Below are 17,306 nucleotides of genomic sequence, written 5' to 3'. Positions count from 1 at the left end.
GCGGGCCTCCGTCTGCTGTGGCCTCTCCCGTTGCGGAGCACAGGCTCCGGGCGCGCAGGCCCAGCGGCCATGGCTCACGGGCCCAGCCGCTCCGCGGCATGTGGGATCCTCCCAGACCGGGGCGCGAACCCGGTTCCCCTGCATCGGCAGGCGGACGCGCAACCACTGCGCCACCAGGGAAGCCCTCACTACCATTTTTAACCATGATCCATCACTCAAGAAGATTTCATCAAGTTTTATTTTCTATAGTTTATATTCTGACAAAGTAGGCATTTTCCCTAAAAATAAAATGAGAATATTCTATATGGTTCTTAAAACTTCCCCCAAGAAATTCTGATACTTCTTCAGTAAATGAATATGGTCCTGAAGCCATCTTCTTACCACGAGTTGAAAACAATCACTGGGTGAGTATGTTACTGCAATTGTAGAGAATGAATTCAGGTGCATAGTAGCAGCGGGGAGGAAAGGGCAGGGAAGGGAGGGATGAGGGGGATTACGGAAAGGAATAATTATTGTAATTTGAGAGCTACTTGGATGTAAAAATTAAAGGGGGACAATCAAGACTGACTCTTGATATTTTCATCCTGAGACTCTGGAATAGGGCTTGGCACATTTTGGCAATAGGACAAATCCTGCCCAGTCTGTTTTTATAACTAAAGCTTTATTGGAACACAGCCTTGTTCATTCACTTACATGCTGTCTATGGCTGCTTTCACAATACGACAGCAGAGGTGAAGAGTTGTAACAAAAACCCTATGGCCCTCATGGCCTAAAATATTTACTATCTGTCTCTTCACAGAAAATGTTTACCAACCCTTAAAAATGGTGATGTCATGAACAGAAGTAGTGAGTTAGAGAGCAATTGTCCTATTGATTAGACAATCAATTTGGTCTCAGCCAGATTGAATTTGAGGTTATGGAAGAAAGTTTATATATAATGTCTAATTTAGTAGTTACAAAAAGGTCACTAGTTCTGAATGACACCTTTTTTTTTGGTTTTTTTTTTTTTTTTTTTTTTTTTTTTTTTTTTTTTTTTGCGGTACACCGGACGCGCAGGCTCAGTGGCCATGGCTCACGGGCCCAGCCGCTCCGCGGCATGTGGGATCCTCCCGTACCGGGGCACGAACCTGCGTCCCCTGCATCGGCAGGCGGACTCTCAACCACTGCACCACCAGGGAAGCACGACACCTTTTTAAAGTTAATAATTTTTCCTTTTCTTTAAAAAAAATTATAAATTATTCCATGCCTATTTCCAAATAAGATTTGAGATGGCTACAGGCAAGTGTTGAAGTGTGCCCTCTCCTTAATAATCCAAAATAGAGCTTTACATTTTCACCAGGAAGGAAGTAGGAGCTTTTCTTTTCTTCATAAAGCAATATAGAATGAAAATATCAAACATAGCGGGAAGGAACAAGCCTAAGGTCAAACTATGAGAAAGATACAGAGGCTGAGCTATAATCCGGGCAAACCCCTCATTCCTAGGTAGCCCTTCAAAATGTGAAAAGCGAATCTTTCAGGTTCAACATCTAAGCTTTGCCTAAGCCACACTGTACAGAGGCTCCGATTCTAAGATGTTGGCTGACTTTTTTTTAATAATAAGCTCTTGCCCTATTGGAAAGATGAGACCAACAATTCAATAGGTGCTGTGTTCTAGAGAAACAGCAGTAGCTTGGGATGGGGAATCTGAGATTCCAAAACTTGTGCTGTCCCAACTACTCATGTAATGTGGGAAATACCCACAACAGATATTTACATAACACTTTATACTTTCACATATTTTATCTCATGTGGCCCTTACCATAGCCATGTGAGGTACAGAGGCAGGTATGATAATCCCTATTTTATAAATGAGGACAATGAAGCTGAGAGATGCTCAATTACTTGCCCTATGTTGCATGGCCAGAATCAGGACCCTGGTCTTCTAATAATTTGGTGGTTTCCCACCACATCATTCATCCTTTCATTGACCACAATCTATAGTAGTAGGAATCAAATGCTTTTGCTTTGTAAACCTAAGAATGCAATTTTAAAGTAATCACATTTTAATAATCAGAAAATACAATATCTTTACCAGATTTTACCACACTTTCTTATCTTCTGTTTAGGGGAGGCAGAGGTGAAATTTTAAAAGCTACATAAGTAATATGTCCTGCAGTATTTGCTATTCTGGGCTTCTGAACCTAGTGTTAAACTTTGAAATTGATTTTTCTTTTCCTTTTTCATTTTTTTTGCTCAACTTTTGGTTTGTTTCATGGTCTCTCTTAATAGTGAATCCTTAAAATAGAGGTTATAATCTGAGCACTCACATGTTGGATCTAATCCCTTTACCTCCCTTTTTTTTTCCTTTTGGCCAGTTAAAAAATTGAGCCATTATTTAAAAATTAGAAGTTTCACATAAAGATCTAGATTTCTAGATTTCTGGCTTCCTTTGAAGACACCTAACACTTGTCAACACTGGGCCTATGTCACCATAGGCAACAATTAGGTGGAGGAGGGGGTGAGAGGCAGCTGCCCCTGGAGGTAGGATGCACTCTCTAGTTTGACAGTTGCCACTGCTCTCTATTGATTCCTGGACACAGAAGCAACAAAGTAGTTGCCATTTGTCATCCCTCCTGTGTTGGTTTTTTTCTCATTGTAGAAGAATAGGTCTCTGTATCCATACCTCTCTTTCAAAGTGCAAGGCTGACATAAAAGGATGTGATTTTCCTGGCCCATGCCACTAGCCACTCATTTTCTGAATTGAATTTAATCTAAAACATCTGATTATGACACACTAGTATTTTATAACACTAAGACAGAAACCACACTGCCATTAAACTATGGCTTACCATTGGTTGTAACATGAATTCCAGTTTCAGAGATGTTTAGATGCCAAAAGAAATGTGCATCTCTGAATCAATGAAATGAGGAATGTTATTGATACCTGCCTGGCTTCTGGAAGCATTTGAATCAGTGACCTTGCTTTAAATATGTGTCTGTTTCAACGTGTGTGGCACCATATAGTAACACCTTTAGCACAAAGACACACTTTTCAGTTCACTTACTTTGAGCTACCCGCTTATCATCAGTCACTTTTCTTTTCTTTGTAATAGCCATAGCTGGGATTTAAATTTTCAGTAGAAATCAGGCCAGGCCCACACATTACCCTCTCGGGCTCGGCTTCCCAGGCCTCTCAATCCACTAGCCCACAACTTCCAGTCAGACATACCCAATCAATTGGTACTATTCCTTCTGCCAGACCTGCCCAGTAGAATGCTGAAGCACATGATCAGCACCAGATCAAAGTGGAAGTAGAGGTCTGAAGCGGGGGTCTCAGTCTTCCATTTCCAAGAGGTGATATTCAAAAATTTAATAACTGGTATAGCAGGAGGACCAACTAATCCGTATAGATGGCAACTATGCTGGAGCTGGGTTCTGAATGTCCTCTGCTGTTCTAGGTGTTAACCTTTGGGTGCTAACTTGTGGGGAGCTGTAGGGAGGCTTGAGGAGGTTACTGGCTCCTAGGAAATAACAACCATTATGACTGTATGAGAGTGTACTAGTTAAACACCAACTTTGCCAATATGTAAGCTGAGGCATCAAAAAGCTGTGAAATGGAAAAACACCCTATAAAGATAGCTAGTGCGAAGCAGCTGCATGGCACAGGGAGATCAGCTAGGTGGTTTGTGACCACCTAGAGGGGTGGGATAGGGAGGGTGGGAGGGAGGAAGACACAAGAGGGAAGAGATATGGGAACATATGTATATGTATAACTGATTCACTTTGTTGTAAAGCAGAAACTAACACATCATTGTAAAGCAATTATACTCCAATAAAGATTAAAAAAAACCCAAAACTGAATGAAAAGGAAATAAAAAATCAGAATAGAATTATAACAAATAAATAAATTAGTAACTGAAAATATTCATACAAAGTTAAACCCAGGCCCAGATAGCTTCATTTGTGAATTCTACTAAAACTTTCAAGAAAAGAATAATGTGTACCTTTTGCAAACCCTATCAGAAAAAAGAGGAGGAACCCTTTCCAACTTATTCTACTAAGCCAATATTATCCTGATACTGAAGCCCGTGTTATCCTAATACCAAAGCCAGACAAAGATAACACACGAAAACAACAAACCAATACCCTTGATAAATATGGACACAAAATAATCCTCAACAAAATATTAGCAAATGAAATCTAGTGACATATAAAAAGGATTATACCCTATGACTGAGGGTGATTCATCCCAGGAATGCAAGGTTTGTTTAACATCTGAAATCATTAATGTACTACACCATATTAATAGAATAGCGGACAAAAACTGCATGATCATCTTGATAGATGCAGAAAAATTATTTGGCAAAATCCAACATCCACTTATGATAAAAACTTCTTCAACCTGATAAAAGGCTTGATTTTAAAAATTTAAGGCTCACATCACACTTAATACTGAATGTTTGCATGCTTTCTTCCTAAGGTTGGAAACAAGGCAAAGATGTTTACTCTCATCGTTTGTATTCAAGATTTTAATGGATGTTCTAGCCAGTGCAATAAGGCAAGGAAAAGAAATAAAAGGTATGCAGATCAGAAAGGAAGAAATAAAACTTTATTATTAGATGACATGATCTTATGTGTAGAAAATCCTAAGGGATCCACACAGAAAAACAAAATAAAAAACAAAACAAAAACAACAGTAAAACCCTATTAGAACTACCAATTTCAGCGAGGTTGTAGGATACAAAAGAAACAAAAATTGTATTTCTGTCAATCTGAAAATGAAATTAAGAAAAAATTTTCATTCAGAATAGCATCAAAAAGAATAAAATACTTAGGATAAATTTAACAAAAAAGTACAAGACTTTCACTCTGGAAAACATTACTGAAAGAAGTCAAAGAAGATCTAAATAAATGGAGAGACATTCCATGTTCATGGACTAGAAGGCTTAATAATATTAAGACAGCAATACTCCCCAAATATTGATCTATAGATTTAATGTAATCTCGATCAAAATTACAGCTGCCTTTTTCCCCCCAGAATTTGACCTTAAATTCATATGGTAATGTAAGAGACCTAGAACAGCTAAAATGATCTTGAAAAAGAAGAACAAACTTGGAGGAATCACACTTCCCATTTTAAAAACTTACTACAAAGCTACAATAATCAAAAGAGTGTGGTGCTGACATAAGAACTGACATAGAGTTCAATGGGATAGAATTGAGAATCCAGTAATAAACACTTACATTTACTGTCAATTATTTTTTGACTAGCATGCCAAGATAAATCAATCAGGAAAAAATAGTCCTTTTAATAAATGGTGTTGAAACAATCAGATAGGCACATGCAAAAGAATGAAGTTGGAGCCTTACATCACACCATATACAAAAATTAACCCAACTGGATCACAGACATAAAAGTAAGAGCTAAAACTATAAAACTTTCAGAAAACATAAAATTATGCATGAGCTTGGGTTAGGCAAATATTCTTAGATACAACACCAAAGGCACAAGGTCTAAAAGGAAAAAATAGATAAATAGGATTCTATCAAAATTAAAAACTTTTGTTGCTCTAAAAGACAACCCACAAAATGGGACAAAATATTTGCAAATATATCATATACCTGATACAGGACTTTTATCTAGAATACACTTACAACTCAATAATAAGACAATAAATAACCCAATTAAAAAATAGGCAAAATATTTGAATAGATATTTTACAAAGATGATATATGAATGGCCAATAAGCACATGAAAAGGTACCATTATAAGGCATTAGGAAAATGCAAATCAAAACTATAATAAGAACCACTTCACAACAACCAGAGTGACTATAAACAAAAAGACAAACATTTAGAGGTATTGGTGAAGATCTGGAGAAGTTGGAACCCTCATTCAACACTGGTGGAATGTAAAATTATGCATTCACTTTAGAAAGCAGTTGCATAATTCTTCAAAAAGTTAAACACAGAGTAACTATATGACTCAGCAATTCCACTCCTAGGTATATACCCAAGAGAACTAAAAGCACATTCACACAAAACCTTGTGAATATCTTCATAGCACTATTATTTACAATAGCTAAAAACTGAAAGCAATCCAAATGCTCATCAACTGGTGAGTGGATAAAACAAATGTGGTAGTATCCATATAATGGAATATTATTTTGCAATAGAAAGGAATGAGGAGGGAACTGATCAAGATGGTGGAGTAGGAGGACACAGAACTCACCTCCCCCCACAAATACATCAAAAATACATCTAAACGTGGACAATTCTCACTGAAAACTAACTGCAGACTGGCAAAAAGACTCCTGTACAACCATGGCTATAAGAAAGATCCACACGGAATCAGGCAAGAAGAGAAGAGATGAGATCAGGTCAGTACCTGTGACCCTGGGAGGAGGTTCAGAGGAAAAGGGAGATTGCACAAGTAGAGATCCTCCCTGGGGAGTGAGTGGTTTGAGCAACATATTGGGTGCCCCAGCCTTGGGGTCTGACACAGGGAAGACAAGTCCCCATGATTGGTTGGAATGCCACTGGGACTAATGGGAAGGCTGTGGGAAGCCTGAATTCCGCTCACGAGTATCATGTGCCCACTTGATTGCTCCCAAGGCAGGGCAGAGGGAGCAGACTGAGGGCTGTGCAAGTGACTGGTTGGTTTCCCATGATTACCATGGTGTGCACCACAGCCTGAACTGAGTGAATACTGAAGTCCTGCTGGGGAGCTTAGCTGTGAGACACAGACTTGGCTCAGACCTGAAGCAGTATCTAGAGGGCAGGGGCAGCCACTGCTGGTGCTAAAGGTAGCTCATCAGAAAAGTCGTGTCTCTGTCTGTGGCTGGACCACCACAGTTCACACCCCGACACATGCTGAGACCCCACGCAGGCCCTGCCTGCTCTGCGGTGCACCTATCTCCATACTAGGGCAGGGGTGGCTGAGGCTATGGGGAGAGCCCAGCTGTGAGAGACAAAGGAGTCTTGGGCCTGAGGTGGCATCTGAACAGGGCAGGGGCAGCCATTCCTGCTGCTTACACAGGCAACACATCAAAAGCAGTCCAGATCTCTGACCCCAGCTGGACTGCCACAGCCTGTGCCCTGACACATGTCGAGTGACCACACCAGCCCCTCTTGCTCAAGTGCAGCTCCCCTCTGGGGCAGTGGTGCCAGTGCTGGGAGGGAGGAGAGCACACACTTGAAGGGAACTGAGGCAGCTTGGGCCCGAGCCTCAGGGTTTCTGCTTCAGGAATTGACACCCACCCCCAACCCCAATATGGTGGTAAAAGCCACTGAGCAGAGGGGAAGCCTCGGCTCACACCTGGCTCTGGCTCTAGCCCCTCCATTTCCAGCCCCACCTTCTACCAAGGTGATAGCTGCCAGTTCACCTTGAGGAAAGACATGACTTGTGTTCACGCCAAATCCCACTCTCCCACCAAGGCCACTGGGGACATGCAGATTGGATAGGGATGCTTCCACATAAGGACACCCCTTCAAGACTACAATAGGTTACTATTTCACCTAATTTCATAGAAATAGAGAGAGTTAAGCAAAATGAGAGGACACGGGAATTTGTCATAATTGAAAGAGCAAGAGAAAACCCTTGAAAAAACAACTAAAGAAACAGATATGGGGGACTTACCTGGTATGCAGTGGTTAACAATCTGCCTTGCAAGTGCAGGGGACATGGGTTCGATCTCTGGTCCAGGAAGATCCCACATGCTGTGGAGCAACTAAGCCTGTGCACCACAACTACCGAGCCTGTGCTCTGGAGCCCACGAGCCACAACTACTGAGCCTGTGCATCACAACTACTGAAGCCTGCACACCCTAGAGCCCACGCACTGCAATTACTGAGCCCATGCGCTGCAACTACTGAAGCCCGCATGCTCTAGGGCCCGCAGGCCGCAACTACTGAGCCCGCATGCTGCAAATATTGAAGCCTGCATGCCTAGAGCCTGTGCTCTGCAACAAGAGAAGCCACAACAATGAGAAGAACCCTGTGCACTGCAATTAAGAGTAGCCCCCACTCACCACAACTAGAGAAAGCCTGCATGCAGCAACGAAGACCCAATGCAGCCAAAAAAGAAAAGAAAAAGAAATAGATATAAACAATCCACCAGAAAAAGAATTCAAAGCATTGGTAATAAGAATGCTAACTGAATAAAGAATAGATGAACACAGTGAGAATTTTAACATGGAACTAGAAAAATATAAAAAAGAACCTGTTAGAACTGAAGAGTACAATAACTGAAATGAAACACACACTAGAAGGAATTAATAGGAGACTAGGTGATACAGAAGAATGCATAAGTGGAAGATAGAACAATGTAAGATAGAATAATGTAAATAGAATAGAATAATGTAAAACACCCAATCAAACAGCAAAAAGGAAAACAAATTCATAAAATGAGAACAGTTTAAGGGACCTTTGGGATAACATTAATGTTACCAATGTTTGCATTACAGGGTTCCCAGAAGAAGAGAGAGTGAAGGGGGTTGAAAATTTATTTCATGAAATTATAGCTGAAAACTTTCCAAACCTGAAGAAGGAAACAGATATTCAAGTACAGGAAGCACAGAGGGTCCCGAACAAGATGAACCCAAACAGACCTATACCAAGACATATCATAATTAACATGGCAAAATTTAAAGAGAGAATTCTAAAGCAGCAGGAGAAAAACAGAGTCATATACAATGGAACCCCCATAAGACTAATCAGTTCATTTTTCTGAAGAAACTTTGCATGTCAGAAGGGAGTGGTGTGATATACGAGTGGTGTGATATACTCAAAGTGCTGAAAGGGAAAAATCTGCACCCTAGAATACTCTACCCAGCAAAATTATCATTAAGAATTGAAGGAGAGATAAAGAACTTCTCAGACAAGCAAAAACTGAAAGAGTTTATCAATACTAAACCTACCCTAAAAGAAATGTTAAAGGGTCTTCTCTAAATGGAAAAGAAAAGGTTATAACAAGAAGTAAGAATCTATAGGAAAGGAAAAATACCACTAGTAAAGGTAAATGTATAGTAAAGGCTGAGGATCAACCACTTAAATAAGGTAGTATGAAGACCAAGAGACAAAGAAATTGTAAAATCAACTATAATGACAATAATCAGTAAAGGGATAAAAATGAAGATGTAAAATATGACATCATAACCTAAAATGTTGGGGTGGAGGGAGAGCAAAAACTGTAGATCTTGTAGAATGCATTTGAACTTAAAGGACTACCTTTTTAAAACAAGTAGATATAGTTATAGGTCAACATATATATATAGGTAACCACAAATAAAAAACCTATAGTAGATACACAAAAACTAGAGAAAAAGGAATACAAGCGTACCAATAAAGAAAATCATCAAACCACAAGGGAAGAAACAAAAAAAGAAATAAACAGAGAACTACAAACACAACTGGAAAACAATTAATAAAGAGGAAATAAGTACATACCTATCAGTGATTACTTTAAATGCTCCAATCAAAAGATATAAAGTGGCTGATGATAATAAAGCAAGATCCATCTATATGCTGCTTATAAGAGACTCACTTCAGAGCTAAAGACACACATAGACTGAAAGAGAGCAAATGCAAAAAGATATTTCATGCAAATGGAAACAAGAAAGTGGAGACAGCAAAACTCGTATCAGACAAAATAGATTTAAAAACAAAGTCTATGATAAAAGACAAAGAAGGGCATTATATAATGATAAAGGGAAAAATACAAGAAGAGGATATTACACTTGTTAACACATATGCACCCAATACAGGAGCACCTAAATATATAAAGCAAATATTAACAGACATAAAGGGAGAAATTGACAATGATACAATAATAAGAGGGGATTTTAACACCCCACTTACATCAATGGACAGATCATCCAGACAGAAAATCAATAAGGCAACAGTGGTCTTAAATGACACCACAGACAAGTTGGTCTTTAGAGATATCTACAGGACATTCCATCCCAAAACAGCAGAATACACATTCTTTTCAAGTGTGCAGGAAATGTTCTCCAGGATAGACCATATGCTAGGCCACAAAACAAGTTTCAACAAATTTAAGAGGATAGAAATTATCTCAAGCATTTTCCCAATCACAATGGTATGAAACTATAAATCAACTACAGGAAGAACAATGGGAAAAACACAAGCATATGGAGACTAAACAATGTACTACTAAAAATCCAATGGGTCAATGAAGAAGTCAAAAAGGAAATCAGAAAATACCTTGAGACAAATGAAAATGGAAACAAAACTTTCCAAAATCTATGGGATGCAACAAAAGCAGTTCTAAGAGGGAAGTTTATAGTGATACAAGCCTACCTCAAGAAACAAGAAAAATCTCAAAGAATCTAATTTCCCATCTAAAGGAATTAGAAAAAAAAAATGAAGCCCGAAGTCAGCAGGAACATGAAAATAGTAAAGAGCAGAGAGGAAATAAAATAGAGACAAAAATAGAAAAGATCAATGAAACCAAGAGCTATTTTTTTAAAAAAGATAAATAAAATTGATAAACCTTTAGCCATGGTCATCAAGGAGAAAAGAGAAAAGCCCCCAGCAAACAAAGCAAGAAATGAAAGAAAAGAACAACTGATATCACAGAGATACAAAAAAAATTATGACACTAGTATGAACAGTTATATGCCAACAAATTGGACAATCTAGAAGAAATGTACTAATTTCTAGAAACACACCTCCTGCTAAAACTGAAACAGGAAGAAATAGACAATCTGCACAGACCAATCACTAGTAGAGATATTGAATTTGTAATAATAATAAAAAAAACCTCCCAACAAACCAAAGTCCAGGACTGAACAGCTTCACAGGGGTATTCTGCCAAACATATAAAGAAAAGCTAATACCCATCCTTCTGAAACTATTCCAAAAATTGAAGGGGACAGAACACTCCCAAATTCATTCCTTGAGGCTCCCACTACCCTGATACCAAAACCAGACAAGGATAGTACAAAAAAGGAAAATTACAGGCTAATATCTCTGATGAATATACATGCAAAAATTCTCAACAAAATATTAGGAAACCAAATTCAACAATATATAAAAAGGATCATACACCATGACCAAGTGGGATTTGTTCCAGGGATGTAAGGATGGTTCAATATTTATAAATCGATCAATCTGATATACCACATTAATAAAAGAAAGAATAAAAATCACATGATAATCTCAATACACACAGAAAAAGCATTTGACAAAATTCAACATCCATTCATGATAAAAACTCTCATCAAGGTTGTTATAGAGGTATCATATCTCAACATAATAAAGGCCATTTATGACAAACCCACAGCTAACATCATACTCATTGGTGAAAAGCTGAAAGTATTTCCTCTAAAATCAGCAACAAGACAAAGATGCCCACTCTCACCACTTCTACTTAACATAGTATCAGAAGCCCTAGGCATAGCAATCAGAGACGAAAAAGAAATAAAAGGCATCTAAACTGGAAGGGAAGAAGCAAAACTGTCACTATTTTCAGATGACATGATACTATATATAGAAAACCCTAAAGTCTCCACTGAAAAAACTAGTAGAACTAATAAGTGAATTCAGCAAAGTTGCATGACACAAGATTAATATACAGAAATCTGTTGCTTTTCTATATACTAATAATCAGAAAGAGAAAGCAAGAAAACAATCCCATTTAAAATTGCATCAAAAAGAATAAAATACATAGGAATAAACTTAACCAAAAAGGTGAAGGACTTAAATTCCAAAAATTATAAAACCTTGATGAAGGAAATGGAAAGATATCCTGTGTTCTTGGATTCAAAGAATTGATATTGTTAAAATGTCCATACTACCCAAAGCAATCTCCACAGTTAATGTAATTTCTATCAAAATACCCATGAAATTTTTCATAGAACTAGAACAAATAATCCTAAAAATTATGTGGAAAAACAAAAGACCCTAAATTGCCAAAGTAATCTTGAGAAAAAAGAACAAACTGGAGTTATCACACTTCCTGACTTCAGACTACTACAAAGCTACAGGAATAAAAACCGCATGATACTGGCACAGACACATAGATTAATGGAACAGAATAGAGAGCCCAGAAATAAACCCACACACTTATGGTCAATTAATCTACAACAAAGGAGGCAAGAATATACAATGGAGAAAAGACAGTCTTTTCAGTAAGTGGTACTGGGAAAACTGTTCAGCTACATGTAAAAAAATGAGACAAGAACATTTCCTCACACCATATACAAAAATAAAGTGGATTAAAGACCTAAATGTAAGACCTGAAATCATAAAACTCCTAAAAGAGAACATAGGCAGAACACTCTTTGACATAAATTGTAGCAATATTTTTTTGGATCTGTCTCCTCAAGCAAAAGAAGTAAAAGCAAAAATAAACAAATGAGACCTAATTAAACTTAAAAGCTTTTGCACAGCAAAGGCAACCATTGACAAAATGAAAGACAACCTATTGAATAGGAGAAAATATTTGCACATGCTATGATCAATAAGGGATTACTATCCAAAATATATAATCAGCTCACATAACTCAATAACAAAAACAAACAACCCAACTAAAAAATGGGCAGAAGACCTGAATAGACATTTTTCCAGAGAAGACATACAGATGGCCAACAGGCACATGAAAAGATGCACATTACTAATCATCAGAAAAATGCATATAAAATACACATGAAATATCACCTCACACCTGTCAGAATGGCTATCATCAGAAAGACCACAAATAACAAATGTTGGCAGGGATGCAGAGAAAAGGGAATCCTTATACATTATTGGTGAGAATAAATTTGTGCAGCCCCTATGAAAAGCAGTATGGAGGTTCCTCAAAAAATGAAAAATAGAACTACCATATGATCCAGCAATAATTCCACTCATATATCTGAAGAAAATAAAACAAAATATACATGCACCCAATGTTCATAGCAGCATTATTTACAACAGCCAAGATTTGGAAGCAACCATCAACAGATGAATGTATAAAGAATATGTGATATATATATATATATATATATATATATATACACACACACACACAATGGATTATTACTCAGCCATAAAAAATAATAAAATTCTGCCATTTGCAATAACATGGATGGACCTAGAGGGTATTATGCCTAGTGAAATAAGTCAGACAAAGACAAATTCCACTTACATGTGGAATCTAAAAAAAATAAAAGAATTGAATGAATATAACAAAATGGAGTCAGACTCAGAGATATAGAGAACAAACTAATGGTTACCAGTGGAGAGAGGGAAGAGGGGAGGAGTGAGATAGGGGTATGGGGTTAAGAGATACAAACTACTGTGTATCAAACAAATAAGCAAAAAGTTATATTGTATAGCACAGAGAAATATAGCCATTATTTTGTAATAACTTTAAATGGAGTATATAATATGTAAAAATATTGAATCACTACGTTGTATACTTGAAACTAGTATAATATTCTAAATCAACTATCCTTCAATAAAAAAACAAAAGGAATGAAGGACTGACACATACTACAACATGGATAAACCTCAATAACATTATGCTGAGTGAAAGAAGCCAGATGCGAAATACCACATATTGTATGATTCCATTTGCATTAATGTATTAAATGTCCAGAAAAGGCAAATCTATAGAGACAGAAATTTTATTATTGATTGCCTGGGCTGGGGGTAGGAATGAGAAGTGCTTGCCAAATGGGCATGAGGTATCTTTTTACAGTGATGGACATTTTCTAAAATTGGAATGTGGTGATAGTTATACAACTCTGTAAATTTTCTAAAAAAATCATTGAGTTATATCCTTAAAGTGAGTGAATTTTATAGTATGTAAATTATGCCTTACTAAAGCTGTTAAAAAATAGCTATGGGGCTTCCCTGGTGGCGCGGTGGTTGAGGGTCCGCCTGCCGACGCAGGGGACACGTGTTCGTGCCCCGGTCCGGTAGGATCCCACGTGCCGCGGAGCGGCTGGGCCCGTGAGCCATGGCCGCTGGGCCTGCGCGTCCGGAGCCTGTGCTCCGCAACGGGAGAGACCACAACAGTGAGAGGACCGCGCTACGCCCCTCCACTCCAAAAAAAAAAAAAAAAAAAAGCTATGAAACCACCATGCAGTTTTATAAGTAACTCTGACTTTTATACATCTTATAACTACAAGACTTTCATAAGATAGGGCAGCACTGATTCCCAAAGACAATATGGCAGAAGCTCCAAAAATTTTGAAAATCAATCTTAACATTCTGGCTCTATGAATAGATGGGTCACATGGTATTATTGCCTGACACCTAATAGGCCTCAATAAATGTTTACTGGATGAACAATTAAACCATCTTTATAGTGTGATTTTCCCCCAAACGTATCATCTACCTGATAGAAACTCAGTTGATTAGGGCATTTTTTTCTTAAGAAAACTGAAATAAATGAAATGCTGATATCCCCAGGGGAAAAGCTGATAAGAGCTTAGGTAGTCAGGATCAGTTAGGCTATAATGAGGTAAGGTACTACCTCCTACATGCTACAGACTCACTTGATTTAGTAGGGGTGGAGATGGAGGTTGGGAGTGGGAATGTCTAATCCACAGTCTTTCAGAGATCCAGGGTGACCAAGGTTTAACTGTTCATTAACAGGAGTCATGGTTGACTAACAGAGATTGAAAAACTGTGTATGGGCTTTTCACTACCATTGCCCTTAAGTGACCCACCTCACTTCTGCTAATATTTCATTTGCTCCCTAACTCCAAAGAGGGCTAGATATCCAGGGGAGTAAATGGAATATTTGGTGAGCATTGCGGTCTGCCACATTTGTCATCAGGGGACTTTGTCTCAAGATTCTTTTCCACAGCTAGAGATAACCTCCTTCTCCATCTATCCGATTAAGAACCACTGATCAAGAATTTAGAATAGTAAGACAGATAGCTGGGGAGGTCCAAGAGGGAGAGGATGTATGTATATGTATAGCTGAGTCACTTCGTTTTACAGCAGAAACTAACACACCATTGTAAAGCAATTATACTCCAATTAGAAAAAAAAGAATTTAAAATAGATGACCTTCAGGTTCTTTGAAGCAAATTTTGAAGCAGGAGACAGATACCCTGCTTGGTATCCCTGAAGCTTTTTTGGGAGGAGATGGTTCTTGATTCACCTTTTTTTGCCCAACACTGAGGATATCATCTGGTACATGGTAGCAGCTCACTGAGGTATGGAACTGAGTTTTGTCTTAGAGAAACAGATCAGGTGAAAGCCTACAGTCTGAGTACAAATATCTCCCATCTTCCCATGGTGTTCTTCAGTCACAACTTTTTTTTTTTTTGGTTGAAATTCCTTCAATTCAGTTAAATAGAACCAAGAAACCATTAAATTCTGAGGGAAAAGGAGCAAGAACTGATGCAATGTAAACAATTACTTTTACTGTTTTATTACACCACAACTAACACCTCATCTAAAAAAATTTATATTTGTAGTGTTTAACAAAAAATAAGCTCAATGCTTTAGAAGAATATAAAGAAATGTATCAAGATGTATGATATTCAACCATGTGAAGGTATTTGGAGAAAATGTCTTATGAGGCTGTTACTAATCTGCACTCTATTATTTATAGTATTTAGCTCCTTAGCTTCTGGTCTCTGTTCTTGCAATGTCAGTTTTATCTTTTTCAAATATTACCTTTAAAACGCAGGACCAAACTCCTTAATTCTGGCAATTTTGACTTTTCATGTAACTTCTCATGCTTTTAAAAAATTTTTTTATTATACCAAGGTCCCCAGATGAAGCTTTTGCTGCGTCAAAGCTAATTATTCTCTATTCTTTAGGCTGCACATATTTGCTAACAACTCACCCACTACCCGGGATGCCGTTTCTTTTCTTTTCTATCTACTGAAAGTTTGCTCATTGCTGAAGCTCAAAATGTGTCTTAACCCTACTGTGAAACTTTCCCTGAATATTTCTGCTCACACTGATCTGAGCACCCGAAGCATCTAGGGTCTACAGCAGTCATCTATGCACCAAAAACTATCCAGAAGTCTTCATTTAAACTTTTGGAGTCTCCTTCTCCCAGCTAGAGTATGAGCTTCTTGAGAGACTGTATTTCATTACTTTATATCCCCATATATGGATTAACAGAGGACCCTCAAGAAATATTTATTGCATACCTACTCTGAGTTAGGCCTTGTAGAGGTATAGATGTGCTACTAGGTATTATATTTACTAGTTGAATTAATGTTTGAAGAATCTTTAAGATGCTATATTTTGGAATTTTTTATTGGGCTGGATTTTAAAAAAATGTTGCTATTTCAAATGTTTTAATATATATTATCCTCATTTATCAGTATTTCCTGAACTTTTATATTTTAGTTTTAGTGAAAATATCATTTTTGAAAGTATAAATGCTGGATTTCATTTTTGAGAATTTATCCTTACATTCATTACCTACTGATTTTGTTTCATATACCAATATTATGTTTTCCTTTGTTGTTAGCAGATCTGTTCCTGGATCTCTGAATCTACAAATATACACAAAACTTGGGTCCAAAGATGATGATAATTTTCTCTTATAACAGCTGGATTGTCTATTATGCTAGGTAAGACAATATACATACAAAAATATTCATTTCCCCTGATAATTACAATATTACTGTGTTCCTCTAAATCCATTTTAAAGCAATAAAAAAACCACAGCTTCTTGGAGTATAAAATAATCTATTATTAATCTTACTACCTTTTTCCCTTTACCATTCAAAAATCCATCGCTAATCTGCGAATAATGTTCTTTCTAAAAACACCCCCTGAAACTCTCTTCCTGCCACTCTTACATTATGCCAGCATTTTATCTGCTTTTCCTTTGACACTTACTCCTTTAAAACTAGCAAAAAAAAATCAGAAAAGTTTAACTTTTACATCTCTCACAGTGTCGTAAAATCCTTTGTCAATTACCCGATGTGCTTGAGAGGTTGTCCGTTTCTTTTTCGATCGAATTACTCAATTGTCTCGGCAGCCTGATTTATCAGTTTGGTCCACGCTGTATCAGTTTGGTGATTCTTTGTACAGATTGATAACCAGAAAAAGTCTAAAGTAGGGCAATTCCAGACTAAATTGGAGCAGGCTTTTCCCGTAAAGCAACTTAGTATCTCACAAAATTCCAGGGAGAATGAATGATAGAGCATGCACCAATAGGGAGTGGAGAATAGTGTTTTATCTAAGTTTGCAACCCAATCCTTGGGAGCCAGAGGTGGGAATTTTAAAATGGGGTTGTCCTTTCCTTGGAATTTTCTTAAAGTGGTATCGCTGCCTGATGATGTTAAAGTTTGCCAAAGATTGTCCAATCACTAGTTTGTATTAGAGGATTCCCACTC

General features: G+C 37.6%; 1 protein-coding gene across 7 annotated transcripts in view; it reads right to left on the bottom strand.

Annotated features, from left to right (window-relative positions):
• The window catches only part of TTC23 (tetratricopeptide repeat domain 23), a 119,821-nt gene extending 102,724 nt beyond the window's left edge, over positions 1 to 17,097 (bottom strand). For 5 of the 7 annotated variants that reach the window (XM_028495207.2, XM_028495208.2, XM_055088192.1 and 2 more), the window contains exon 1: positions 16,888 to 17,097. The gene's annotated coding sequence lies outside the window, so the exon portion shown is untranslated. Of the gene's footprint in view, positions 1 to 16,860 lie in introns of all 7 variants that reach the window. The other 2 variants (XM_055088191.1, XM_007116860.4) reach the window with 2 other exon arrangements.
• Between the last annotated feature and the right edge of the window lie 209 nt (positions 17,098 to 17,306).

The sequence above is a fragment of the Physeter macrocephalus genome, chromosome 11 (assembly GCF_002837175.3).
Source record: "Physeter macrocephalus isolate SW-GA chromosome 11, ASM283717v5, whole genome shotgun sequence".
Lineage (NCBI taxonomy): Eukaryota > Metazoa > Chordata > Mammalia > Artiodactyla > Physeteridae > Physeter > Physeter macrocephalus.
The sequence above is the reverse complement of the archived record's forward strand: the minus strand, read 5'-3'. Positions and strand labels throughout refer to the sequence as shown.